At 68.6% G+C, this 24,381-nt stretch overlaps 20 non-coding genes across 20 annotated transcripts; 12 read left to right on the forward strand and 8 right to left on the reverse strand.

Moving 5' to 3' along the window:
• Positions 1–1,046: 1,046 nt before the first annotated feature.
• Positions 1,047–1,117, reverse strand: Trnag-gcc (transfer RNA glycine (anticodon GCC)). The gene has a single exon. It is a non-coding gene; the product is annotated as a tRNA-Gly (tRNA).
• Positions 1,118–1,941: 824 nt separating this feature from the next.
• Trnal-cag (transfer RNA leucine (anticodon CAG)) lies at positions 1,942–2,024 on the reverse strand. Its single transcript has one exon. It is a non-coding gene; the product is annotated as a tRNA-Leu (tRNA).
• Positions 2,025–2,553: 529 nt separating this feature from the next.
• On the forward strand, positions 2,554–2,625 carry Trnad-guc (transfer RNA aspartic acid (anticodon GUC)). The gene has a single exon. It is a non-coding gene; the product is annotated as a tRNA-Asp (tRNA).
• Positions 2,626–3,055: 430 nt separating this feature from the next.
• On the forward strand, positions 3,056–3,127 carry Trnag-ucc (transfer RNA glycine (anticodon UCC)). The gene has a single exon. It is a non-coding gene; the product is annotated as a tRNA-Gly (tRNA).
• Positions 3,128–3,475: 348 nt separating this feature from the next.
• On the forward strand, positions 3,476–3,547 carry Trnae-cuc (transfer RNA glutamic acid (anticodon CUC)). The gene has a single exon. It is a non-coding gene; the product is annotated as a tRNA-Glu (tRNA).
• Positions 3,548–6,606: 3,059 nt separating this feature from the next.
• On the reverse strand, positions 6,607–6,677 carry Trnag-gcc (transfer RNA glycine (anticodon GCC)). Its single transcript has one exon. It is a non-coding gene; the product is annotated as a tRNA-Gly (tRNA).
• A 1,279-nt stretch (positions 6,678–7,956) lies between these two features.
• Positions 7,957–8,039, reverse strand: Trnal-cag (transfer RNA leucine (anticodon CAG)). Its single transcript has one exon. It is a non-coding gene; the product is annotated as a tRNA-Leu (tRNA).
• A 552-nt stretch (positions 8,040–8,591) lies between these two features.
• On the forward strand, positions 8,592–8,663 carry Trnad-guc (transfer RNA aspartic acid (anticodon GUC)). Its single transcript has one exon. It is a non-coding gene; the product is annotated as a tRNA-Asp (tRNA).
• Positions 8,664–9,160: 497 nt separating this feature from the next.
• Trnag-ucc (transfer RNA glycine (anticodon UCC)) lies at positions 9,161–9,232 on the forward strand. The gene has a single exon. It is a non-coding gene; the product is annotated as a tRNA-Gly (tRNA).
• A 361-nt stretch (positions 9,233–9,593) lies between these two features.
• Positions 9,594–9,665, forward strand: Trnae-cuc (transfer RNA glutamic acid (anticodon CUC)). The gene has a single exon. It is a non-coding gene; the product is annotated as a tRNA-Glu (tRNA).
• A 3,002-nt stretch (positions 9,666–12,667) lies between these two features.
• On the reverse strand, positions 12,668–12,738 carry Trnag-gcc (transfer RNA glycine (anticodon GCC)). The gene has a single exon. It is a non-coding gene; the product is annotated as a tRNA-Gly (tRNA).
• A 1,285-nt stretch (positions 12,739–14,023) lies between these two features.
• Positions 14,024–14,106, reverse strand: Trnal-cag (transfer RNA leucine (anticodon CAG)). The gene has a single exon. It is a non-coding gene; the product is annotated as a tRNA-Leu (tRNA).
• Positions 14,107–14,671: 565 nt separating this feature from the next.
• Trnad-guc (transfer RNA aspartic acid (anticodon GUC)) lies at positions 14,672–14,743 on the forward strand. Its single transcript has one exon. It is a non-coding gene; the product is annotated as a tRNA-Asp (tRNA).
• A 497-nt stretch (positions 14,744–15,240) lies between these two features.
• Positions 15,241–15,312, forward strand: Trnag-ucc (transfer RNA glycine (anticodon UCC)). Its single transcript has one exon. It is a non-coding gene; the product is annotated as a tRNA-Gly (tRNA).
• A 361-nt stretch (positions 15,313–15,673) lies between these two features.
• Trnae-cuc (transfer RNA glutamic acid (anticodon CUC)) lies at positions 15,674–15,745 on the forward strand. Its single transcript has one exon. It is a non-coding gene; the product is annotated as a tRNA-Glu (tRNA).
• A 3,001-nt stretch (positions 15,746–18,746) lies between these two features.
• Positions 18,747–18,817, reverse strand: Trnag-gcc (transfer RNA glycine (anticodon GCC)). The gene has a single exon. It is a non-coding gene; the product is annotated as a tRNA-Gly (tRNA).
• A 1,279-nt stretch (positions 18,818–20,096) lies between these two features.
• Trnal-cag (transfer RNA leucine (anticodon CAG)) lies at positions 20,097–20,179 on the reverse strand. The gene has a single exon. It is a non-coding gene; the product is annotated as a tRNA-Leu (tRNA).
• Positions 20,180–20,731: 552 nt separating this feature from the next.
• Positions 20,732–20,803, forward strand: Trnad-guc (transfer RNA aspartic acid (anticodon GUC)). The gene has a single exon. It is a non-coding gene; the product is annotated as a tRNA-Asp (tRNA).
• A 497-nt stretch (positions 20,804–21,300) lies between these two features.
• On the forward strand, positions 21,301–21,372 carry Trnag-ucc (transfer RNA glycine (anticodon UCC)). The gene has a single exon. It is a non-coding gene; the product is annotated as a tRNA-Gly (tRNA).
• A 361-nt stretch (positions 21,373–21,733) lies between these two features.
• Trnae-cuc (transfer RNA glutamic acid (anticodon CUC)) lies at positions 21,734–21,805 on the forward strand. Its single transcript has one exon. It is a non-coding gene; the product is annotated as a tRNA-Glu (tRNA).
• Positions 21,806–24,381: the final 2,576 nt, after the last annotated feature.

A 24,381-nucleotide genomic window follows, 5' to 3' on the forward strand; every position in this document is an offset into this window, starting at 1 on the left:
CAGGGAGGGCGGCCTGTCGGTGAGGCGGGGTTCGGGCCGACAGCCCGCGGGTGCGCAGGGGGGTGTTGTGGGGGTGGGGGAGGGCCGGGTTAGGTGTCAACGGGCCGGGCGCCCGAGCCCATCGGTCTGCCGGGTCTGGGTCGCGGGACTGAGGAGTCCGAAGGAGGCCCGAACGGCGGGGGCCCGTGAGCGGTCTTCTCAGGGTCGGTGGGTCCGCGGGGATGACCAAGTAGGACTGTCGACGCCAGTCTGTGGGGAGGAGGCGCCCACGAACCGTGTTGGGCGCCGTTCCGAGAGGCCCTCCCACTCCCGTCCGAGATAGGGGTGCCGTGCACGGAAGGAGGCGACGAGAGCGACGAGTGGGTGCGGGGGTGGGGTGGGGCTGGGGGGCGGGGGAGCGTGTCTAGGTGAGGTGTGCAAAAGCGGGTAGGGAAGGCACGTGGGCCGGGGTCCCCGGGTGCTTGGGATCCAGATGCAAAGAGCCTCAGCGCACAAGGGCCAAGCAGGGTCCCCCGAGAGCAGAGTGATTTCGGATCAGGCGACATGTGCGTGGGTGTGGGTGGGGAGCGGTGAGAGTTGTGGCGGGGCTGAAGGCGTAGGGGTGGGGATTGAGGAAAGAGATTTCGGGGACCAACGGGATGATATCACTGCAAGGCCTTTGGAGTCCCTCGTGCGCTGCACTGGAGGCCGTGAGTCCCTAAGGGGCCGCGGCGTGTCACTCTTGGGAGAGGTGCCTTGGTGTCGCGTGGTCGGTCTGCGGGCGAGGTGCCTGCCGGCTTCCATGGAAGCGAAATGAGTGTGATGTAAGCAGAGGTTAAGGCAACGGAGAGAGAAGCAGCGAGAAGTCTGGTGTCTGGCACGGTGGTTGGGGAAGGGGGCCTGCAGGGAACGAACCGTCAGAGAGGCACCGGAGCGGCCGCCGCGGCGCTCGAGGGCAGAGAGGGCCGAGCGGGCGCGCAGCGCAGACTGTGGGGTCCGGGCTCAGGGAGGTGTGTACAGCGGAGGCCTAGACGTCGGGGCTGCGGGACCAAAAGGGGACCGAGTGCTGCATGGGCCGGGAATCGAACCCGGGCCTCCCGCGTGGCAGGCGAGAATTCTACCACTGAACCACCCATGCACCGATGGCAGGCACCGCCACGCAACCGCCCGACAGTGGTCACCGCCTCCGGTGAGGAGCTGCTGCTTGGGACCCGGACCGAGGGTTGGGGGCTGGATGGGCCGTTCCTAAAGGAGAGGCTCCAGGCATCCTGCCGGGGCCCCGGGGATGCGGCCGCCGGCGGGGTGTGTGCGTGCCTGTGCCCCCCCGCGCAGCGCTGGCGCGAACCTCCGGACCCCTGCACCTTGCGGGCCAGCCCAGGCCCCCCAGACCGCCTTGTCCGCTGCCGCCTGAAGAAGCCAGGAGCCGGTCCAGGCTTTGCCCTCACGGGAACCCCAATCAGGCCAGGGGACCTGTGGCTCGGTGGCTGCCTCCATCCACCCGCAAAGTCCCGGTCGCAGGGGCCGAGCCCCGGTCGGGTGAGGCGGGCCCCAACCAGCACCGACGTGGTGGGCAGGCCTTTAGGCAGCCGCGGCCCACGTGGGGTTCGTGGCCGCACCCAGGTAGGGTCGTGGCCGGGGCTCGGCCATCACCGGTGGGGATCGGGTTCTGGGGTTCTCTCCCCGCCACTCACGAGGGCCATGGTCCCGGGGCTGGGCTGGGCTGTCTTGCCACGCCCGGTGACCCCACGGTGCGGTGCGTGGCGATCAGAGGTCTCTACCTCTGAACTGCTGTGTTGTGGAGTGGCCGGCAGGCGTGGGTGGTTTGGAAAGGCCCTGGAGTGAAGGAGCCTGGCGGCCAGAGTCTGGCACGACGGGCGGGCGCGGGCCCAGGCCCAGGGGCGGATTTTGCCCACGGGAGAGATCTGGAAAGGGCCCGCGCGCGCCGCAGCCAAAAGGTGGGCCTGTCAGGAGTGGGATTCGAACCCACGCCTCCAGGGGAGACTGCGACCTGAACGCAGCGCCTTAGACCGCTCGGCCATCCTGACGGCGGGCCTGAGCGCGTGGAGACTCGCCTGGCTGGGACCCGGCGTTGGCGCAGGTGTCTTTGGCTGGCTCCGTGGTGCGCCGTGCCTGGCGGTCTGCGCGCGCTGGACGGCCGGGCCTGGCGGGCGGGGAGAAAGCCAAGTGCGCGCATCTCGGTGCGGTCGCATCCCCCACCGAGCCCGGCCAGGTACCACTAACCGTCTGCGCTGGCAGGAGCCCACCCGGCGCATCGTGCTCCTGGTCCTGTCGGCCGCCGTGCTCGCTAGCTCCCTGGCCTCCCTGCTTACGCAGACACTGGGATGCCCGCGCAGTGGGAAGCCGGCAGAGCGCACAGGGTCGTTCTCCGGGCCCCGGGCCCCGGGTCCCGGGGCAGCGAGTCGGGTAAGGCCAGGGCCAGGGCCAGGGCCAGGGCCAGGTGGTGCGGAACTCCTTGAGGGTGCCTCCGTGGCGTCCGGCGGTGGATCGGCAGGGGCAAGGGGGCCGGGCTAGGCGTCGGAGAGGGCACCGGCGCCACGACGGCGGGCGCCGCCGTCCTCGTTAGTATAGTGGTGAGTATCCCCGCCTGTCACGCGGGAGACCGGGGTTCGATTCCCCGACGGGGAGGCAGTCGCCCTCTTTTTGGTGGTGGTCGCCGCCGCAGCTGCGCCCCGGCCTCTAGCTCTCCGTGCCGCCGCCGGCCCTTGGCGCCCCCTGCTCTCCAGTTGGGCGCAGGATGCCACTTCGCCCCTGGCACGCGGTCCTCACGGTCCCCGGTCCACACCCCTCCCCAGGCATCCGTGCCTTCCTCCTCGCCCGGAGCTTCTGTCGCCACAGGCCAACGGCCGCGCCCCGAGTGCGTGTGGAAAAGGGCTCCCTGCCAAAGTGCACGGGCTGGGTCGCTGGAGGGGAGAAGACCCTGAGCCGGCCGACCGAGGCCTCGCCCCGCAGCGCTGGTTCGGGGCCTCGCCCGGAGAGGAGGCGGCGGTGGCTCGACGACGTCGGGGCGCCGCTCGGCAGCCCGGGGCCAGCACGGAGAGGCTCTCTCGGCCGGATGGCGTTGGTGGTATAGTGGTGAGCATAGCTGCCTTCCAAGCAGTTGACCCGGGTTCGATTCCCGGCCAACGCAGCGAGTCGACCTTTTGCCGAGGCGGGGGCCTCGGCCGACCTGGTTCTGGCCGGGCGGGCTCAGTGGGAGGTGGCATGCCTGTGAGTGCGCGCGTCCTCCTGCTGGTGGGCGGACGCGGGGAAGGAGCCCAGGCGAGGGGAAGCGAAGCAGGGTGGAGGAGGAGCATTGCATTCTTTTGAGGGTGCTCCCGAGCATCAAGGGGCAGCCGGTGGCGGGCGGCTGCACCAGGTTGCCATGTGAAGCCACGGGCACCCACTGGGACCGCGCCAGGTGCCCAGGTAGCGCCCAGCCCTTGGGACCGAGGCGCTGGCCCCAGATGGCACGCGCGGGGTGAAGACAGCCCCACGCTCCCTGGTGGTCTAGTGGTTAGGATTCGGCGCTCTCACCGCCGCGGCCCGGGTTCGATTCCCGGTCAGGGAAGCCTTTCTTCTTCTTCCTCCTCCTCCTCCTTCTCTCTCTCTCTCTCTCTCTCTCTCTCTCTCTCTCCCTCTCTCCCCTTTTGGCCAAGGCCTTGGTCCGCTCGCTCACACCACCCGTGTCCCGAAGACGGGCCCTTATGGACGCCAGCCACACGCGGCGTCCAGCTTCACTGATCCTTGCCACTCTGAGCCCTCCCAACATTTATGCCTTTTCACTTTCTCCCCTCGTCCTGGCCGTCCCCCGCTTGCGACAGTTCTTCCCGGCCCTGGCCACCGCCAACATCACCATCACCACCACCCAAAGACACACCTATGCTTCACCTCGCGGGGGCGCACGCGCGCGCGCACAGACACCAACACACGCACACACACACACACACACACACACACACACACACACAAGCGGGTCCACGCCGCGCTCCGACTGCGATAACTGAGGAGAAATTTGGAACTCACCGCCGGTGAACTTAGATGCTCCAGAAACCCTCTAGGCTTCGCGCCTGCTGAGTCTCCTGCTCTGCGGCCAGCCTGCAATCAGCCTTGACCGTGAGCGCATCCCCAGAACTCCCCTATCCTGGTGGGGGCGCACCTGAGACTCGAAACTTGAGTCTTCCCCCCGGCTCCTTCGTGTGCCTGGGTCCCCTCGTGACAAGCCCTCTCTTGTTCTCTCTGCTGCTGCCCCGTGTGTGCAGTGACTGGGGGCGCTCATGGCGGGCGAAAGGAGCCGGGTTCCGGAACCCACTCGCTGGCTCTGGTGTCTGGCCCCGGAAAGGTTCTGGATTTCCTCCTCAGAGCTGCTTGGGTGAGGCCAAGCCTGGCGCCTGACACATCACCGCTTCCCATCCTGGGGGATCCCCTGCAACCGGGTCGGCCGTGTGGCAGGGCCCCGATGCCCCGGCCGCCACTGGTGCCAGGGCCTGAGCGACGGGCGGGGGTCTGCGCTCCAGCTGTGTCCGCGGCTTTGGTCAGGGTGCCGGCAGAGCGGGTGGGAGCCCACACCCGGGTCAGGATGCCCGGGAGTGACAGGCACGGAAAGGAATCTGGAGAGGCCCGGCGAGCCGGAGCACAAGAGCGGCGGCGGAGGCGGGCAGGCGGGCGCCCACTTACCAGTGCCTTGACCCAGGCGCGCGGGAGCCGGTGGCGACTCACGGGTGTCGGGATAGACTTGTAGCCGACCCTGGGTGTGAAAGGAGTCCCTCGGCCCCCTGCCCCCTGCCCCGGTCTCAAGGGCGAAGGAGCAAACAGAGAACGCCCCCCCACCACCACCACCACCACTAGGTTGGACTGCCTAGTTTCCCACTCCTGCCCGGCCGCACGTCCATCCACTCAGCTCATGATCCCTTCTCTGCCCAGCCCGGCTCGGGACACGTTGGGTGGCCCCTGCCGAAAGCCAGCGGCAGCGCTTTTGAGTCAGTGCTGTAGAGGCTTCCAAGGAACTTTGCTTGGCTTCCAAGGGGACTCCCAGGGGACGGGCACCAATCTGCCCACTGGCCCGACTTCCCTCGAGGACGACCGGTGCCCTAGCCCGCAGCCCGCCACTGCCGGGATACCCGGGCTTGCCTTCGTCGGGCGGTGAGGGGGTGGGAGTGGGGGTGCGGTCTCGGGGAAGCTCCCAAGCCCGAGGGTCGTGGGTGCGTGACAGTGACGAGAGGAAGCGACCATTCTCTCGGGTGTCATCCCTGGCGGTGGTCGGGCGAAGGCCATGGCACGGAAAGAGTGCAGGACGCAGGGTCTTCACGCGCCGTGCCAGGCGCCAGCGTGCTGAGAGGTGGGAGCCGCTTGCCGTAGCCGGGAGGGACTGGGGGTTGTGTGGGGGAAGCGCTGGCTGCGTGGAAAGGGGCAGGGAGTGCGGCCTGTCGGTGGGTGAGGCGAGGTTCGGGCCGACAGCCCGCGGGTGCGGAGGGGGTTGTTGTCGGGGCGGCAGAGGGGGGGCGGGCCGGGCGCCGGTGCCGTGCCGATCGGTCTGCCGGGTCCGGGTCTCGGAACTGAGGAGTCCGAAGGAGGCCAGGACGACGGGGGTCCGTGAGCGGTCGGCTCAGGGCCCATGGGGATGACCCAGTAGGACTGTGGATGCCAGTCTGCGGGGAGGAGGCGCCCACGGAGCGGATTGGGCGTGGGTCCGAGAGGCCGCTCCCCCGTTGGAGATAGGGGTGCCGTGCCTGGAAGGAGGCGAGGAGAGCGTCGAGTGGGTGCGTGGGTGGGGTGGGGCTGGGCGGCGGGGGAGCGTGTCTAGGTGAGGTGTGAAAAAGCGGGTGCGGAAGGCACGTGGGCCGGGGTCCACCGGTGCTTGTGATCCAGATGCAAAGAGCCTCAACGCAGAGTGATTTGGGATCAGGCGACGCGTGGGTGGGTGCCGGTGGGGATCGGTGAGAGTTGTGGCGGGGCTGAGGGCGTTGGGGTGGGGGGGCGGGATGAGGAGAGATGTTGAGAGCCACGGCCAGGTCAAGATGGTGCCTGGCATTTTGCCAGAAGGAGCGGTTCCTGCTGCCTCGGGTGCCCGCTGGTTTTGAGCTCTCGCGGAGTTCCTAGAGAGTTCGCGTGTGTAGTTCCCGAGCGCCGGTGGAGCTCTCGGGGAGTTCCTGGAGAGTTCGCGTGGGCGGCGAGCGGCAGGGCGTGAGTTCTAAAAATAAAGTTCGTTCCTGCTTGAATCTTCAAGTGGCTCGTGATTTGTGCCCAGCCAGACTGCGGCAGAGAGAGATTTCGGGACCCAAAGGAAGATGATACCACTGCAAGGCCTTTGGAGTCCTCCGTGTGCTGCAATGGCGGCCGTGAGTGCCTAGGGGGCCGCGACGACGTGACACTCTTGGCAGAGGTGCCTTGGTGTCCCATGGTTGATGTGCGGGCGAGGTGCCTGCCGGCTTCCATGGAAGCGAAATGAGTGTGATGTGATGGAAGCGGAGGCACCGAGAAGTCTGGTGTCTGGCACGGTAGTGGGCGAAGGCGCATGGAACGAAGGGCGCTCCAGGGCAGAGCGAGCGCGGAGGCTGTGGGGTCCAGGCTTAGGTGTGTACAGCGGCGGCCTAGACGACGGGGCTGCCGGACCAAAAGGGGACCGAGTGCTGCATGGGCCGGGAATCGAACCCGGGCCTCCCGCGTGGCAGGCGAGAATTCTACCACTGAACCACCCATGCACCGATGGCAGGCACCTCCACGCAACCGCCCGACAGCGGTCACCGCCTGCGGTGAGGAGCTGCTGCTTGGGACCGGGACCAAGCGTTGGGGGCTGGATGGGCCGTTCCTCAAGGAGGGGCTCCAGGCATCCTGCCGGGGCCCCGGGGATGCGGCCGCCGGTGGGGTGTGTGCGTGCGTGTGCCCCCCGTGCAGCGCTCTCGCGAACCTCCGGACCCCTGCACCTTGCGGGCCAGCCCAGGCCCCCCAGACCGCCTTGTCCGCTGCCGCCTGAAGAAGCCAGGAGCCGGTCCAGGCTTTGCCCTCACGGGAACCCCAATCAGGCCAGGGGACCTGTGGTTCGGTGGCTGCCTCCGTCCACCCGCAAAGTCCCGGCCGCAGGGGACCCTGTGGGACCCTGTGGCTCGGTGGCTGCCTCCGTCCGCCCGCAAAGTCCCGGTCGCAGGAGCCCCGGACGGGTGAGGGCGGGCCCCAACCAGCACCGACGTGGTGGGCTGGCCTCAGGCAGCCGCTGCCCACGTGGGGTTCGTGGCCGCGCCCAGGTGGTCGCGGCCGGGGCTCGGCCATCACCGGCGGGGATCTAGGGGTTCTAGGGTTCTCTCCCTGCCACTCGCGAGGACCATGGTCCCGGGGCTGTGCTGTCTTGCCACGCCCGGTGGCCCCACGGTGCGTGGCGAGCAGAGGTCTCGACTGCTGTGTTGTGGAGAGGCCGGCAGGCGTGAGTGGTCTGGAAAGGCCCTCCAGTGAAGGGGCCCGGCGGCCACAGTCTGGCACGACGGGAACGGGGTCCTCCGCAGGGCCCAGAGAGATAGGCGACGGGCGGGCGGGGGCCGCTTTTGCCCACGGGAGAGATCCGGAAAGGGCCCGCCTGCGCTCCCCGCCGCAACGGAGCGGGCGCCGTCTTGTCGGTTGGGTTGGATGTGGACGGGTGGCTGGCGGGGCGGCGGGGCCGTGCATCGGAGAGCGTAGCCGGGAACAGGGAGGGGGGCGACAGAGTCGAGCGAGAGGGCTTAAGCGTCGTCGCGGTGGGGTCGATGAGGAGGGGCGCTGGTCGCAAGGACAGTTGGCAGAGGGTGTAAGGCGCAGGGTACTCCGGGTTGGGGTGGGCGGGCGTTATCTGCGCGAGTCCAGCGTTCAGGGAGATGGGGTTGCTGGACAGACAGGAAGAGAGCAGAGCGGCTGTGGTGGGCGCTGGCGGAGCCGGGCCAGGCAGCCTGGTTATGTGTGTGGGGGTGGGGGTGGGGGTGGGGGTGGGGGGAGGGGATAGCCAAAAGGTGAGCCTGTCAGGAGTGGGATTCGAACCCACGCCTCCAGGGGAGACTGCGACCTGAACGCAGCGCCTTAGACCGCTCGGCCATCCTGACGGCGGGCCTGAGCGCGTGGCGGCTCGCCTGGCTGGGACCCGGCGTTGGCGCAGGTGTCCTTGGCTGGCACCGTGGTGCGCGGTGCCCAGCGGTCTGCCGGCGCCTTGGACGGACGGGCCTGGCGGGCCGGGAGCGAGCCAATTCCGCTCAGCGGTGCGGTCGCATCTCCCACCGAGCCCGGCCAAGTACCACTAACCGTCTGCTGGCAGGAGCCCACCCGGCGCATCGTGCTCCTCCTCCTGTCGGCCGCCGTGTTCGCTAGCTCCCTGGCCCCCCTGCTTACACCGACATTGGGATGCCCGCGCAGTGGGAAGCCGGCAGGGCGCACAGGGTCCTTCTCCGGGCACCGGGCACCGGGCACCGGGCACCGGGCATCGGGCCAGGGCGTGGGCTAAGGCCAGGGCCAGGGCCAGGGCCAGGGCCAGGGCCAGGGCCAGGTGGTGTCGGCTCCTTGACAGTGCCTCTGTGGCGTCCTGTTTGGGGCCAGCAGGGGCACGAGGGCCGGGCTAGGCGTCGGAGAGTGGACCGGCGCCACGACGGCTAGCGCCGCCGTCCTCGTTAGTATAGTGGTGAGTATCCCCGCCTGTCACGCGGGAGACCGGGGTTCGATTCCCCGACGGGGAGGCAGTCGCCCTTTTTTGGTGGGGGTCGCCGCCGCAGCTGCGCCCGGGCCTCTAGCTCCCCAGGCCGCCGTCGGCCCTCGGCGCCCCCTGCTCTCCAGTTGGGCGCCGGATGCCACTTCGTCCCTGGCACGCCGTCCTCGCCGTCCCCTGTCCACTCCCCTCCCCAGGCATCCGAGCCTTCCTCCTCGCCCGCGGCTCTGTCGCCACGGACGAGCGCCCGCGCCCCGAGTGGGTGTGGAAAAGGGTTCCCTGCCAACGGGCACGGGCTGGGTCGCTGGAGGGGAGAAGACCCTGTGCCGGCGGACGGCGTTCTCGCCGCCCCGCGCGCCGCTTCAGGGCGTCGTCCCAAGAGGAGGAGAAGGAGGAGGCGGAGGCGGCGGCGGTGGCGGCGGTGGCGGCGGTGCCGACGACGACCACGACGACGACGACGACGACGACGACGACGGGGCGCCTCTCGGCAGCCCGGGGCCAGCGTGGAGCGGCCCTTTCGGCCGGATGGCGTTGGTGGTATAGTGGTGAGCATAGCTGCCTTCCAAGCAGTTGACCCGGGTTCGATTCCCGGCCAACGCAGCGAGCCGACCTTTTGACGGGGCCAACCCGGCCCTGGCCTCGCTAGCTAGCGCGAACTCCTGCTGGCGGGCCGATGTGGGGAAGGAGTCCAGGGGAGGCTTCGAAAGGCAAGGCCAGGCGACGCGAGGCGAAGCAAAGCGAAGCAGGGCGGAGGGCAAGCACTGCATTCTTTTGAGGGTGCCCCCAGCATCAGGGGTGGGTCGCTGGTGACCGGCAGCCCGTGGCGGAAGGCTGCACCAGGTTGCCACGTAAAGCCCACTGGGACCCACGGGGACGGCGCCCGGTGCACAGGTAGCGCCCAGCACTTGGGACCGAGGCGCTGGCCCCAGATGGCACGCTCACGGAAACGGCAGCCCCATGCTCCCTGGTGGTCTAGTGGTTAGGATTCGGCGCTCTCACCGCCGCGGCCCGGGTTCGATTCCCGGTCAGGGAAGCCTTTCTTCTTCCTCCTCGTGCCTCGCCTCTCTCTCCCTTTTTGGCCAACGCCTTATAACCCCGAAGGCGGACCCTTATAGACGCCCGCCACACGCGGCGTCCAGCCTCACTGACACTTGCCACTCTGAGCCCTCCCAACATTTATGCCTTTTCACTTTCTCCCCTCGTCCTGGCCGTCCCCCGCTTGCGACAGTTCTTCCCGGCCCTGGCCACCGCCAACATCACCATCACCACCACCCAAAGACACACCTATGCTTCACCTCGCGGGAGCGCACGCGCGCGCGCACAGACACCAACACACGCACACACACACACACACATACACACACACACACACACAAGCGGGTCCACGCCGCGCTCCGACTGCGATAACTGAGGAGAAATTTGGAACTCACCGCCGGTGAACTTAGATGCTCCAGAAACCCTCTAGGCTTCGCGCCTGCTGAGTCTCCTGCTCTGCGGCCAGCCTGCAATCAGCCTTGACCGTGAGCGCATCCCCAGAACTCCCCTATCCTGGTGGGGGCGCACCTGAGACTCGAAACTTGAGTCTTCCCCCCGGCTCCTTCGTGTGCCTGGGTCCCCTCGTGACAAGCCCTCTCTTGTTCTCTCTGCTGCTGCCCCGTGTGTGCAGTGACTGGGGGCGCTCATGGCGGGCGAAAGGAGCCGGGTTCCGGAACCCACTCGCTGGCTCTGGTGTCTGGCCCCGGAAAGGTTCTGGATTTCCTCCTCAGAGCTGCTTGGGTGAGGCCAAGCCTGGCGCCTGACACATCACCGCTTCCCATCCTGGGGGATCCCCTGCAACCGGGTCGGCCGTGTGGCAGGGCCCCGATGCCCCGGCCGCCACTGGTGCCAGGGCCTGAGCGACGGGCGGGGGTCTGCGCTCCAGCTGTGTCCGCGGCTTTGGTCAGGGTGCCGGCAGAGCGGGTGGGAGCCCACACCCGGGTCAGGATGCCCGGGAGTGACAGGCACGGAAAGGAATCTGGAGAGGCCCGGCGAGCCGGAGCACAAGAGCGGCGGCGGAGGCGGGCAGGCGGGCGCCCACTTACCAGTGCCTTGACCCAGGCGCGCGGGAGCCGGTGGCGACTCACGGGTGTCGGGATAGACTTGTAGCCGACCCTGGGTGTGAAAGGAGTCCCTCGGCCCCCTGCCCCCTGCCCCGGTCTCAAGGGCGAAGGAGCAAACAGAGAACGCCCCCCCCCCCACCACCACCACCACTAGGTTGGACTGCCTAGTTTCCCACTCCTGCCCGGCCGCACGTCCATCCACTCAGCTCATGATCCCTTCTCTGCCCAGCCCGGCTCGGGACACGTTGGGTGGCCCCTGCCGAAAGCCAGCGGCAGCGCTTTTGAGTCAGTGCTGTAGAGGCTTCCAAGGAACTTTGCTTGGCTTCCAAGGGGACTCCCAGGGGACGGGCACCAATCTGCCCACTGGCCCGACTTCCCTCGAGGACGACCGGTGCCCTAGCCCGCAGCCCGCCACTGCCGGGATACCCGGGCTTGCCTTCGTCGGGCGGTGAGGGGGTGGGAGTGGGGGTGCGGTCTCGGGGAAGCTCCCAAGCCCGAGGGTCGTGGGTGCGTGACAGTGACGAGAGGAAGCGACCATTCTCTCGGGTGTCATCCCTGGCGGTGGTCGGGCGAAGGCCATGGCACGGAAAGAGTGCAGGACGCAGGGTCTTCACGCGCCGTGCCAGGCGCCAGCGTGCTGAGAGGTGGGAGCCGCTTGCGGTAGCCGGGAGGGACTGGGGGTTGTGTGGGGGAAGCGCTGGCTGCGTGGAAAGGGGCAGGGAGTGCGGCCTGTCGGTGGGTGAGGCGAGGTTCGGGCCGACAGCCCGCGGGTGCGGAGGGGGTTGTTGTCGGGGCGGCAGAGGGGGGGCGGGCCGGGCGCCGGTGCCGTGCCGATCGGTCTGCCGGGTCCGGGTCTCGGAACTGAGGAGTCCGAAGGAGGCCAGGACGACGGGGGTCCGTGAGCGGTCGGCTCAGGGCCCATGGGGATGACCCAGTAGGACTGTGGATGCCAGTCTGCGGGGAGGAGGCGCCCACGGAGCGGATTGGGCGTGGGTCCGAGAGGCCGCTCCCCCGTTGGAGATAGGGGTGCCGTGCCTGGAAGGAGGCGAGGAGAGCGTCGAGTGGGTGCGTGGGTGGGGTGGGGCTGGGCGGCGGGGGAGCGTGTCTAGGTGAGGTGTGAAAAAGCGGGTGCGGAAGGCACGTGGGCCGGGGTCCACCGGTGCTTGTGATCCAGATGCAAAGAGCCTCAACGCAGAGTGATTTGGGATCAGGCGACGCGTGGGTGGGTGCCGGTGGGGATCGGTGAGAGTTGTGGCGGGGCTGAGGGCGTTGGGGTGGGGGGGCGGGATGAGGAGAGATGTTGAGAGCCACGGCCAGGTCAAGATGGTGCCTGGCATTTTGCCAGAAGGAGCGGTTCCTGCTGCCTCGGGTGCCCGCTGGTTTTGAGCTCTCGCGGAGTTCCTAGAGAGTTCGCGTGTGTAGTTCCCGAGCGCCGGTGGAGCTCTCGGGGAGTTCCTGGAGAGTTCGCGTGGGCGGCGAGCGGCAGGGCGTGAGTTCTAAAAATAAAGTTCGTTCCTGCTTGAATCTTCAAGTGGCTCGTGATTTGTGCCCAGCCAGACTGCGGCAGAGAGAGATTTCGGGACCCAAAGGAAGATGATACCACTGCAAGGCCTTTGGAGTCCTCCGTGTGCTGCAATGGCGGCCGTGAGTGCCTAGGGGGCCGCGACGACGTGACACTCTTGGCAGAGGTGCCTTGGTGTCCCATGGTTGATGTGCGGGCGAGGTGCCTGCCGGCTTCCATGGAAGCGAAATGAGTGTGATGTGATGGAAGCGGAGGCACCGAGAAGTCTGGTGTCTGGCACGGTAGTGGGCGAAGGCGCATGGAACGAAGGGCGCTCCAGGGCAGAGCGAGCGCGGAGGCTGTGGGGTCCAGGCTTAGGTGTGTACAGCGGCGGCCTAGACGACGGGGCTGCCGGACCAAAAGGGGACCGAGTGCTGCATGGGCCGGGAATCGAACCCGGGCCTCCCGCGTGGCAGGCGAGAATTCTACCACTGAACCACCCATGCACCGATGGCAGGCACCTCCACGCAACCGCCCGACAGCGGTCACCGCCTGCGGTGAGGAGCTGCTGCTTGGGACCGGGACCAAGCGTTGGGGGCTGGATGGGCCGTTCCTCAAGGAGGGGCTCCAGGCATCCTGCCGGGGCCCCGGGGATGCGGCCGCCGGTGGGGTGTGTGCGTGCGTGTGCCCCCCGTGCAGCGCTCTCGCGAACCTCCGGACCCCTGCACCTTGCGGGCCAGCCCAGGCCCCCCAGACCGCCTTGTCCGCTGCCGCCTGAAGAAGCCAGGAGCCGGTCCAGGCTTTGCCCTCACGGGAACCCCAATCAGGCCAGGGGACCTGTGGTTCGGTGGCTGCCTCCGTCCACCCGCAAAGTCCCGGCCGCAGGGGACCCTGTGGGACCCTGTGGCTCGGTGGCTGCCTCCGTCCGCCCGCAAAGTCCCGGTCGCAGGAGCCCCGGACGGGTGAGGGCGGGCCCCAACCAGCACCGACGTGGTGGGCTGGCCTCAGGCAGCCGCTGCCCACGTGGGGTTCGTGGCCGCGCCCAGGTGGTCGCGGCCGGGGCTCGGCCATCACCGGCGGGGATCTAGGGGTTCTAGGGTTCTCTCCCTGCCACTCGCGAGGACCATGGTCCCGGGGCTGTGCTGTCTTGCCACGCCCGGTGGCCCCACGGTGCGTGGCGAGCAGAGGTCTCGACTGCTGTGTTGTGGAGAGGCCGGCAGGCGTGAGTGGTCTGGAAAGGCCCTCCAGTGAAGGGGCCCGGCGGCCACAGTCTGGCACGACGGGAACGGGGTCCTCCGCAGGGCCCAGAGAGATAGGCGACGGGCGGGCGGGGGCCGCTTTTGCCCACGGGAGAGATCCGGAAAGGGCCCGCCTGCGCTCCCCGCCGCAACGGAGCGGGCGCCGTCTTGTCGGTTGGGTTGGATGTGGACGGGTGGCTGGCGGGGCGGCGGGGCCGTGCATCGGAGAGCGTAGCCGGGAACAGGGAGGGGGGCGACAGAGTCGAGCGAGAGGGCTTAAGCGTCGTCGCGGTGGGGTCGATGAGGAGGGGCGCTGGTCGCAAGGACAGTTGGCAGAGGGTGTAAGGCGCAGGGTACTCCGGGTTGGGGTGGGCGGGCGTTATCTGCGCGAGTCCAGCGTTCAGGGAGATGGGGTTGCTGGACAGACAGGAAGAGAGCAGAGCGGCTGTGGTGGGCGCTGGCGGAGCCGGGCCAGGCAGCCTGGTTATGTGTGTGGGGGTGGGGGTGGGGGTGGGGGTGGGGGTGGGGGGAGGGGATAGCCAAAAGGTGAGCCTGTCAGGAGTGGGATTCGAACCCACGCCTCCAGGGGAGACTGCGACCTGAACGCAGCGCCTTAGACCGCTCGGCCATCCTGACGGCGGGCCTGAGCGCGTGGCGGCTCGCCTGGCTGGGACCCGGCGTTGGCGCAGGTGTCCTTGGCTGGCACCGTGGTGCGCGGTGCCCAGCGGTCTGCCGGCGCCTTGGACGGACGGGCCTGGCGGGCCGGGAGCGAGCCAATTCCGCTCAGCGGTGCGGTCGCATCTCCCACCGAGCCCGGCCAAGTACCACTAACCGTCTGCTGGCAGGAGCCCACCCGGCGCATCGTGCTCCTCCTCCTGTCGGCCGCCGTGTTCGCTAGCTCCCTGGCCCCCCTGCTTACACCGACATTGGGATGCCCGCGCAGTGGGAAGCCGGCAGGGCGCACAGGGTCCTTCTCCGGGCACCGGGCACCGGGCACCGGGCACCGGGCACCGGGCATCGGGCCAGGGCGTGGGCTAAGGCCAGGGCCAGGGCCAGGGCCAGGGCCAGGGCCAGGGCCAGGGCCAGGTGGTGTCGGCTCCTTGACAGTGCCTCTGTGGCGTCCTGTTTGGGGCCAGCAGGGGCACGAGGGCCGGGCTAGGCGTCGGAGAGTGGACCGGCGCCACGACGGCTAGCGCCGCCGTCCTCGTTAGTATAGTGGTGAGTATCCCCGCCTGTCACGCGGGAGACCGGGGTTCGATTCCCCGACGGGGAGGCAGTCGCCCTTTTTTGGTGGGGGTCGCCGCCGCAGCTGCGCCCGGGCCTCTAGCTCCCCAGGCCGCCGTCGGCCCTCGGCGCCCCCTGCTCTCCAGTTGGGCGCCGGATGCCACTTCGTCCCTGGCACGCCGTCCTCGCCGTCCCCTGTCCACTCCCCTCCCCAGGCATCCGAGCCTTCCTCCTCGCCCGCGGCTCTGTCGCCACGGACGAGCGCCCGCGCCCCGAGTGGGTGTGGAAAAGGGTTCCCTGCCAACGGGCACGGGCTGGGTCGCTGGAGGGGAGAAGACCCTGTGCCGGCGGACGGCGTTCTCGCCGCCCCGCGCGCCGCTTCAGGGCGTCGTCCCAAGAGGAGGAGAAGGAGGAGGCGGAGGCGGCGGCGGTGGCGGCGGTGGCGGCGGTGCCGACGACGACCACGACGACGACGACGACGACGACGACGACGGGGCGCCTCTCGGCAGCCCGGGGCCAGCGTGGAGCGGCCCTTTCGGCCGGATGGCGTTGGTGGTATAGTGGTGAGCATAGCTGCCTTCCAAGCAGTTGACCCGGGTTCGATTCCCGGCCAACGCAGCGAGCCGACCTTTTGACGGGGCCAACCCGGCCCTGGCCTCGCTAGCTAGCGCGAACTCCTGCTGGCGGGCCGATGTGGGGAAGGAGTCCAGGGGAGGCTTCGAAAGGCAAGGCCAGGCGACGCGAGGCGAAGCAAAGCGAAGCAGGGCGGAGGGCAAGCACTGCATTCTTTTGAGGGTGCCCCCAGCATCAGGGGTGGGTCGCTGGTGACCGGCAGCCCGTGGCGGAAGGCTGCACCAGGTTGCCACGTAAAGCCCACTGGGACCCACGGGGACGGCGCCCGGTGCACAGGTAGCGCCCAGCACTTGGGACCGAGGCGCTGGCCCCAGATGGCACGCTCACGGAAACGGCAGCCCCATGCTCCCTGGTGGTCTAGTGGTTAGGATTCGGCGCTCTCACCGCCGCGGCCCGGGTTCGATTCCCGGTCAGGGAAGCCTTTCTTCTTCCTCCTCGTGCCTCGCCTCTCTCTCCCTTTTTGGCCAACGCCTTATAACCCCGAAGGCGGACCCTTATAGACGCCCGCCACACGCGGCGTCCAGCCTCACTGACACTTGCCACTCTGAGCCCTCCCAACATTTATGCCTTTTCACTTTCTCCCCTCGTCCTGGCCGTCCCCCGCTTGCGACAGTTCTTCCCGGCCCTGGCCACCGCCAACATCACCATCACCACCACCCAAAGACACACCTATGCTTCACCTCGCGGGAGCGCACGCGCGCGCGCACAGACACCAACACACGCACACACACACACACACACACACACACACACACACACAAGCGGGTCCACGCCGCGCTCCGACTGCGATAACTGAGGAGAAATTTGGAACTCACCGCCGGTGAACTTAGATGCTCCAGAAACCCTCTAGGCTTCGCGCCTGCTGAGTCTCCTGCTCTGCGGCCAGCCTGCAATCAGCCTTGACCGTGAGCGCATCCCCAGAACTCCCCTATCCTGGTGGGGGCGCACCTGAGACTCGAAACTTGAGTCTTCCCCCCGGCTCCTTCGTGTGCCTGGGTCCCCTCGTGACAAGCCCTCTCTTGTTCTCTCTGCTGCTGCCCCGTGTGTGCAGTGACTGGGGGCGCTCATGGCGGGCGAAAGGAGCCGGGTTCCGGAACCCACTCGCTGGCTCTGGTGTCTGGCCCCGGAAAGGTTCTGGATTTCCTCCTCAGAGCTGCTTGGGTGAGGCCAAGCCTGGCGCCTGACACATCACCGCTTCCCATCCTGGGGGATCCCCTGCAACCGGGTCGGCCGTGTGGCAGGGCCCCGATGCCCCGGCCGCCACTGGTGCCAGGGCCTGAGCGACGGGCGGGGGTCTGCGCTCCAGCTGTGTCCGCGGCTTTGGTCAGGGTGCCGGCAGAGCGGGTGGGAGCCCACACCCGGGTCAGGATGCCCGGGAGTGACAGGCACGGAAAGGAATCTGGAGAGGCCCGGCGAGCCGGAGCACAAGAGCGGCGGCGGAGGCGGGCAGGCGGGCGCCCACTTACCAGTGCCTTGACCCAGGCGCGCGGGAGCCGGTGGCGACTCACGGGTGTCGGGATAGACTTGTAGCCGACCCTGGGTGTGAAAGGAGTCCCTCGGCCCCCTGCCCCCTGCCCCGGTCTCAAGGGCGAAGGAGCAAACAGAGAACGCCCCCCCCCCACCACCACCACCACTAGGTTGGACTGCCTAGTTTCCCACTCCTGCCCGGCCGCACGTCCGTCCACTCAGCTCATGATCCCTTCTCTGCCCAGCCCGGCTCGGGACACGTTGGGTGGCCCCTGCCGAAAGCCAGCGGCAGCGCTTTTGAGTCAGTGCTGTAGAGGCTTCCAAGGAACTTTGCTTGGCTTCCAAGGGGACTCCCAGGGGACGGGCACCAATCTGCCCACTGGCCCGACTTCCCTCGAGGACGACCGGTGCCCTAGCCCGCAGCCCGCCACTGCCGGGATACCCGGGCTTGCCTTCGTCGGGCGGTGAGGGGGTGGGAGTGGGGGTGCGGTCTCGGGGAAGCTCCCAAGCCCGAGGGTCGTGGGTGCGTGACAGTGACGAGAGGAAGCGACCATTCTCTCGGGTGTCATCCCTGGCGGTGGTCGGGCGAAGGCCATGGCACGGAAAGAGTGCAGGACGCAGGGTCTTCACGCGCCGTGCCAGGCGCCAGCGTGCTGAGAGGTGGGAGCCGCTTGCGGTAGCCGGGAGGGACTGGGGGTTGTGTGGGGGAAGCGCTGGCTGCGTGGAAAGGGGCAGGGAGTGCGGCCTGTCGGTGGGTGAGGCGAGGTTCGGGCCGACAGCCCGCGGGTGCGGAGGGGGTTGTTGTCGGGGCGGCAGAGGGGGGGCGGGCCGGGCGCCGGTGCCGTGCCGATCGGTCTGCCGGGTCCGGGTCTCGGAACTGAGGAGTCCGAAGGAGGCCAGGACGACGGGGGTCCGTGAGCGGTCGGCTCAGGGCCCATGGGGATGACCCAGTAGGACTGTGGATGCCAGTCTGCGGGGAGGAGGCGCCCACGGAGCGGATTGGGCGTGGGTCCGAGAGGCCGCTCCCCCGTTGGAGATAGGGGTGCCGTGCCTGGAAGGAGGCGAGGAGAGCGTCGAGTGGGTGCGTGGGTGGGGTGGGGCTGGGCGGCGGGGGAGCGTGTCTAGGTGAGGTGTGAAAAAGCGGGTGCGGAAGGCACGTGGGCCGGGGTCCACCGGTGCTTGTGATCCAGATGCAAAGAGCCTCAACGCAGAGTGATTTGGGATCAGGCGACGCGTGGGTGGGTGCCGGTGGGGATCGGTGAGAGTTGTGGCGGGGCTGAGGGCGTTGGGGTGGGGGGGCGGGATGAGGAGAGATGTTGAGAGCCACGGCCAGGTCAAGATGGTGCCTGGCATTTTGCCAGAAGGAGCGGTTCCTGCTGCCTCGGGTGCCCGCTGGTTTTGAGCTCTCGCGGAGTTCCTAGAGAGTTCGCGTGTGTAGTTCCCGAGCGCCGGTGGAGCTCTCGGGGAGTTCCTGGAGAGTTCGCGTGGGCGGCGAGCGGCAGGGCGTGAGTTCTAAAAATAAAGTTCGTTCCTGCTTGAATCTTCAAGTGGCTCGTGATTTGTGCCCAGCCAGACTGCGGCAGAGAGAGATTTCGGGACCCAAAGGAAGATGATACCACTGCAAGGCCTTTGGAGTCCTCCGTGTGCTGCAATGGCGGCCGTGAGTGCCTAGGGGGCCGCGACGACGTGACACTCTTGGCAGAGGTGCCTTGGTGTCCCATGGTTGATGTGCGGGCGAGGTGCCTGCCGGCTTCCATGGAAGCGAAATGAGTGTGATGTGATGGAAGCGGAGGCACCGAGAAGTCTGGTGTCTGGCACGGTAGTGGGCGAAGGCGCATGGAACGAAGGGCGCTCCAGGGCAGAGCGAGCGCGGAGGCTGTGGGGTCCAGGCTTAGGTGTGTACAGCGGCGGCCTAGACGACGGGGCTGCCGGACCAAAAGGGGACCGAGTGCTGCATGGGCCGGGAATCGAACCCGGGCCTCCCGCGTGGCAGGCGAGAATTCTACCACTGAACCACCCATGCACCGATGGCAGGCACCTCCACGCAACCGCCCGACAGCGGTCACCGCCTGCGGTGAGGAGCTGCTGCTTGGGACCGGGACCAAGCGTTGGGGGCTGGATGGGCCGTTCCTCAAGGAGGGGCTCCAGGCATCCTGCCGGGGCCCCGGGGATGCGGCCGCCGGTGGGGTGTGTGCGTGCGTGTGCCCCCCGTGCAGCGCTCTCGCGAACCTCCGGACCCCTGCACCTTGCGGGCCAGCCCAGGCCCCCCAGACCGCCTTGTCCGCTGCCGCCTGAAGAAGCCAGGAGCCGGTCCAGGCTTTGCCCTCACGGGAACCCCAATCAGGCCAGGGGACCTGTGGTTCGGTGGCTGCCTCCGTCCACCCGCAAAGTCCCGGCCGCAGGGGACCCTGTGGGACCCTGTGGCTCGGTGGCTGCCTCCGTCCGCCCGCAAAGTCCCGGTCGCAGGAGCCCCGGACGGGTGAGGGCGGGCCCCAACCAGCACCGACGTGGTGGGCTGGCCTCAGGCAGCCGCTGCCCACGTGGGGTTCGTGGCCGCGCCCAGGTGGTCGCGGCCGGGGCTCGGCCATCACCGGCGGGGATCTAGGGGTTCTAGGGTTCTCTCCCTGCCACTCGCGAGGACCATGGTCCCGGGGCTGTGCTGTCTTGCCACGCCCGGTGGCCCCACGGTGCGTGGCGAGCAGAGGTCTCGACTGCTGTGTTGTGGAGAGGCCGGCAGGCGTGAGTGGTCTGGAAAGGCCCTCCAGTGAAGGGGCCCGGCGGCCACAGTCTGGCACGACGGGAACGGGGTCCTCCGCAGGGCCCAGAGAGATAGGCGACGGGCGGGCGGGGGCCGCTTTTGCCCACGGGAGAGATCCGGAAAGGGCCCGCCTGCGCTCCCCGCCGCAACGGAGCGGGCGCCGTCTTGTCGGTTGGGTTGGATGTGGACGGGTGGCTGGCGGGGCGGCGGGGCCGTGCATCGGAGAGCGTAGCCGGGAACAGGGAGGGGGGCGACAGAGTCGAGCGAGAGGGCTTAAGCGTCGTCGCGGTGGGGTCGATGAGGAGGGGCGCTGGTCGCAAGGACAGTTGGCAGAGGGTGTAAGGCGCAGGGTACTCCGGGTTGGGGTGGGCGGGCGTTATCTGCGCGAGTCCAGCGTTCAGGGAGATGGGGTTGCTGGACAGACAGGAAGAGAGCAGAGCGGCTGTGGTGGGCGCTGGCGGAGCCGGGCCAGGCAGCCTGGTTATGTGTGTGGGGGTGGGGGTGGGGGTGGGGGTGGGGGGAGGGGATAGCCAAAAGGTGAGCCTGTCAGGAGTGGGATTCGAACCCACGCCTCCAGGGGAGACTGCGACCTGAACGCAGCGCCTTAGACCGCTCGGCCATCCTGACGGCGGGCCTGAGCGCGTGGCGGCTCGCCTGGCTGGGACCCGGCGTTGGCGCAGGTGTCCTTGGCTGGCACCGTGGTGCGCGGTGCCCAGCGGTCTGCCGGCGCCTTGGACGGACGGGCCTGGCGGGCCGGGAGCGAGCCAATTCCGCTCAGCGGTGCGGTCGCATCTCCCACCGAGCCCGGCCAAGTACCACTAACCGTCTGCTGGCAGGAGCCCACCCGGCGCATCGTGCTCCTCCTCCTGTCGGCCGCCGTGTTCGCTAGCTCCCTGGCCCCCCTGCTTACACCGACATTGGGATGCCCGCGCAGTGGGAAGCCGGCAGGGCGCACAGGGTCCTTCTCCGGGCACCGGGCACCGGGCACCGGGCACCGGGCATCGGGCCAGGGCGTGGGCTAAGGCCAGGGCCAGGGCCAGGGCCAGGGCCAGGGCCAGGGCCAGGTGGTGTCGGCTCCTTGACAGTGCCTCTGTGGCGTCCTGTTTGGGGCCAGCAGGGGCACGAGGGCCGGGCTAGGCGTCGGAGAGTGGACCGGCGCCACGACGGCTAGCGCCGCCGTCCTCGTTAGTATAGTGGTGAGTATCCCCGCCTGTCACGCGGGAGACCGGGGTTCGATTCCCCGACGGGGAGGCAGTCGCCCTTTTTTGGTGGGGGTCGCCGCCGCAGCTGCGCCCGGGCCTCTAGCTCCCCAGGCCGCCGTCGGCCCTCGGCGCCCCCTGCTCTCCAGTTGGGCGCCGGATGCCACTTCGTCCCTGGCACGCCGTCCTCGCCGTCCCCTGTCCACTCCCCTCCCCAGGCATCCGAGCCTTCCTCCTCGCCCGCGGCTCTGTCGCCACGGACGAGCGCCCGCGCCCCGAGTGGGTGTGGAAAAGGGTTCCCTGCCAACGGGCACGGGCTGGGTCGCTGGAGGGGAGAAGACCCTGTGCCGGCGGACGGCGTTCTCGCCGCCCCGCGCGCCGCTTCAGGGCGTCGTCCCAAGAGGAGGAGAAGGAGGAGGCGGAGGCGGCGGCGGTGGCGGCGGTGGCGGCGGTGCCGACGACGACCACGACGACGACGACGACGACGACGACGACGGGGCGCCTCTCGGCAGCCCGGGGCCAGCGTGGAGCGGCCCTTTCGGCCGGATGGCGTTGGTGGTATAGTGGTGAGCATAGCTGCCTTCCAAGCAGTTGACCCGGGTTCGATTCCCGGCCAACGCAGCGAGCCGACCTTTTGACGGGGCCAACCCGGCCCTGGCCTCGCTAGCTAGCGCGAACTCCTGCTGGCGGGCCGATGTGGGGAAGGAGTCCAGGGGAGGCTTCGAAAGGCAAGGCCAGGCGACGCGAGGCGAAGCAAAGCGAAGCAGGGCGGAGGGCAAGCACTGCATTCTTTTGAGGGTGCCCCCAGCATCAGGGGTGGGTCGCTGGTGACCGGCAGCCCGTGGCGGAAGGCTGCACCAGGTTGCCACGTAAAGCCCACTGGGACCCACGGGGACGGCGCCCGGTGCACAGGTAGCGCCCAGCACTTGGGACCGAGGCGCTGGCCCCAGATGGCACGCTCACGGAAACGGCAGCCCCATGCTCCCTGGTGGTCTAGTGGTTAGGATTCGGCGCTCTCACCGCCGCGGCCCGGGTTCGATTCCCGGTCAGGGAAGCCTTTCTTCTTCCTCCTCGTGCCTCGCCTCTCTCTCCCTTTTTGGCCAACGCCTTATAACCCCGAAGGCGGACCCTTATAGACGCCCGCCACACGCGGCGTCCAGCCTCACTGACACTTGCCACTCTGAGCCCTCCCAACATTTATGCCTTTTCACTTTCTCCCCTCGTCCTGGCCGTCCCCCGCTTGCGACAGTTCTTCCCGGCCCTGGCCACCGCCAACATCACCATCACCACCACCCAAAGACACACCTATGCTTCACCTCGCGGGAGCGCACGCGCGCGCGCACAGACACCAACACACGCACACACACACACACACATACACACACACACACACACAAGCGGGTCCACGCCGCGCTCCGACTGCGATAACTGAGGAGAAATTGGAACTCACCGCCGGTGAACTTAGATGCTCCAGAAACCCTCTAGGCTTCGCGCCTGCTGAGTCTCCTGCTCTGCGGCCAGCCTGCAATCAGCCTTGACCGTGAGCGCATCCCCAGAACTCCCCTATCCTGGTGGGGGCGCACCTGAGACTCGAAACTTGAGTCTTCCCCCCGGCTCCTTCGTGTGCCTGGGTCCCCTCGTGACAAGCCCTCTCTTGTTCTCTCTGCTGCTGCCCCGTGTGTGCAGTGACTGGGGGCGCTCATGGCGGGCGAAAGGAGCCGGGTTCCGGAACCCACTCGCTGGCTCTGGTGTCTGGCCCGGAAAGGTTCTGGATTTCCTCCTCAGAGCTGCTTGGGTGAGGCCAAGCCTGGCGCCTGACACATCACCGCTTCCCATCCTGGGGGATCCCCTGCAACCGGGTCGGCCGTGTGGCAGGGCCCCGATGCCCCGGCCGCCACTGGTGCCAGGGCCTGAGCGACGGGCGGGGGTCTGCGCTCCAGCTGTGTCCGCGGCTTTGGTCAGGGTGCCGGCAGAGCGGGTGGGAGCCCACACCCGGGTCAGGATGCCCGGGAGTGACAGGCACGGAAAGGAATCTGGAGAGGCCCGGCGAGCCGGAGCACAAGAGCGGCGGCGGAGGCGGGCAGGCGGGCGCCCACTTACCAGTGCCTTGACCCAGGCGCGCGGGAGCCGGTGGCGACTCACGGGTGTCGGGATAGACTTGTAGCCGACCCTGGGTGTGAAAGGAGTCCCTCGGCCCCCTGCCCCCTGCCCCGGTCTCAAGGGCGAAGGAGCAAACAGAGAACGCCCCCCCCCCCACCACCACCACCACTAGGTTGGACTGCCTAGTTTCCCACTCCTGCCCGGCCGCACGTCCATCCACTCAGCTCATGATCCCTTCTCTGCCCAGCCCGGCTCGGGACACGTTGGGTGGCCCCTGCCGAAAGCCAGCGGCAGCGCTTTTGAGTCAGTGCTGTAGAGGCTTCCAAGGAACTTTGCTTGGCTTCCAAGGGGACTCCCAGGGGACGGGCACCAATCTGCCCACTGGCCCGACTTCCCTCGAGGACGACCGGTGCCCTAGCCCGCAGCCCGCCACTGCCGGGATACCCGGGCTTGCCTTCGTCGGGCGGTGAGGGGGTGGGAGTGGGGGTGCGGTCTCGGGGAAGCTCCCAAGCCCGAGGGTCGTGGGTGCGTGACAGTGACGAGAGGAAGCGACCATTCTCTCGGGTGTCATCCCTGGCGGTGGTCGGGCGAAGGCCTGGCACGGAAAGAGTGCAGGACGCAGGGTCCTTCACGCGCCGTGCCAGGCGCCAGCGTGCTGAGAGGTGGGAGCCGCTTGCGGTAGCCGGGAGGACTGGGGGTTGTGTGGGGGAAGCGCTGGCTGCGTGGAAAGGGGCAGGGAGTGCGGCCTGTCGGTGGGTGAGGCGAGGTTCGGGCCGACAGCCCCGGGGTGCGGAGGGGGTTGTTGTCGGGGCGGCAGAGGGGGGGCGGGCCGGGCGCCGGTGCCGTGCCGATCGGTCTGCCGGGTCCGGGTCTCGGAACTGAGGAGTCCGAAGGAGGCCAGGACGACGGGGTCCGTGAGCGGTCGGCTCAGGGCCCATGGGGATGACCCAGTAGGACTGTGGATGCCAGTCTGCGGGGAGGAGGCGCCCACGGAGCGGATTGGGCGTGGGTCCGAGAGGCCGCTCCCCCGTTGGAGATAGGGGTGCCGTGCCTGGAAGGAGGCGAGGAGAGCGTCGAGTGGGTGCGTGGGTGGGGTGGGGGCTGGGCGGCGGGGGAGCGTGTCTAGGTGAGGTTGTGAAAAAGCGGGTGCGGAAGGCACGTGGGCCGGGGTCCACCGGTGCTTGTGATCCAGATGCAAAGAGCCTCAACGCAGAGTGATTTGGGATCAGGCGACGCGTGGGTGGGTGCCGGTGGGGATCGGTGAGAGTTGTGGCGGGGCTGAGGCGTTGGGGTGGGGGGGCGGATGAGGAGAGATGTTGAGAGCCACGGCCAGGTCAAGATGGTGCCTGGCATTTTGCCAGAAGGAGCGGTTCCTGCTGCCTCGGGTGCCCGCTGGTTTTGAGCTCTCGCGGAGTTCCTAGAGAGTTCGCGTGTGTAGTTCCCGAGCGCCGGTGGAGCTCTCGGGGAGTTCCTGGAGAGTTCGCGTGGGCGGCGAGCGGCAGGGCGTGAGTTCTAAAAATAAAGTGCGTT

This window comes from Callospermophilus lateralis, chromosome 7 (genome assembly GCF_048772815.1).
Source record: "Callospermophilus lateralis isolate mCalLat2 chromosome 7, mCalLat2.hap1, whole genome shotgun sequence".
Taxonomy (NCBI): domain Eukaryota; kingdom Metazoa; phylum Chordata; class Mammalia; order Rodentia; family Sciuridae; genus Callospermophilus; species Callospermophilus lateralis.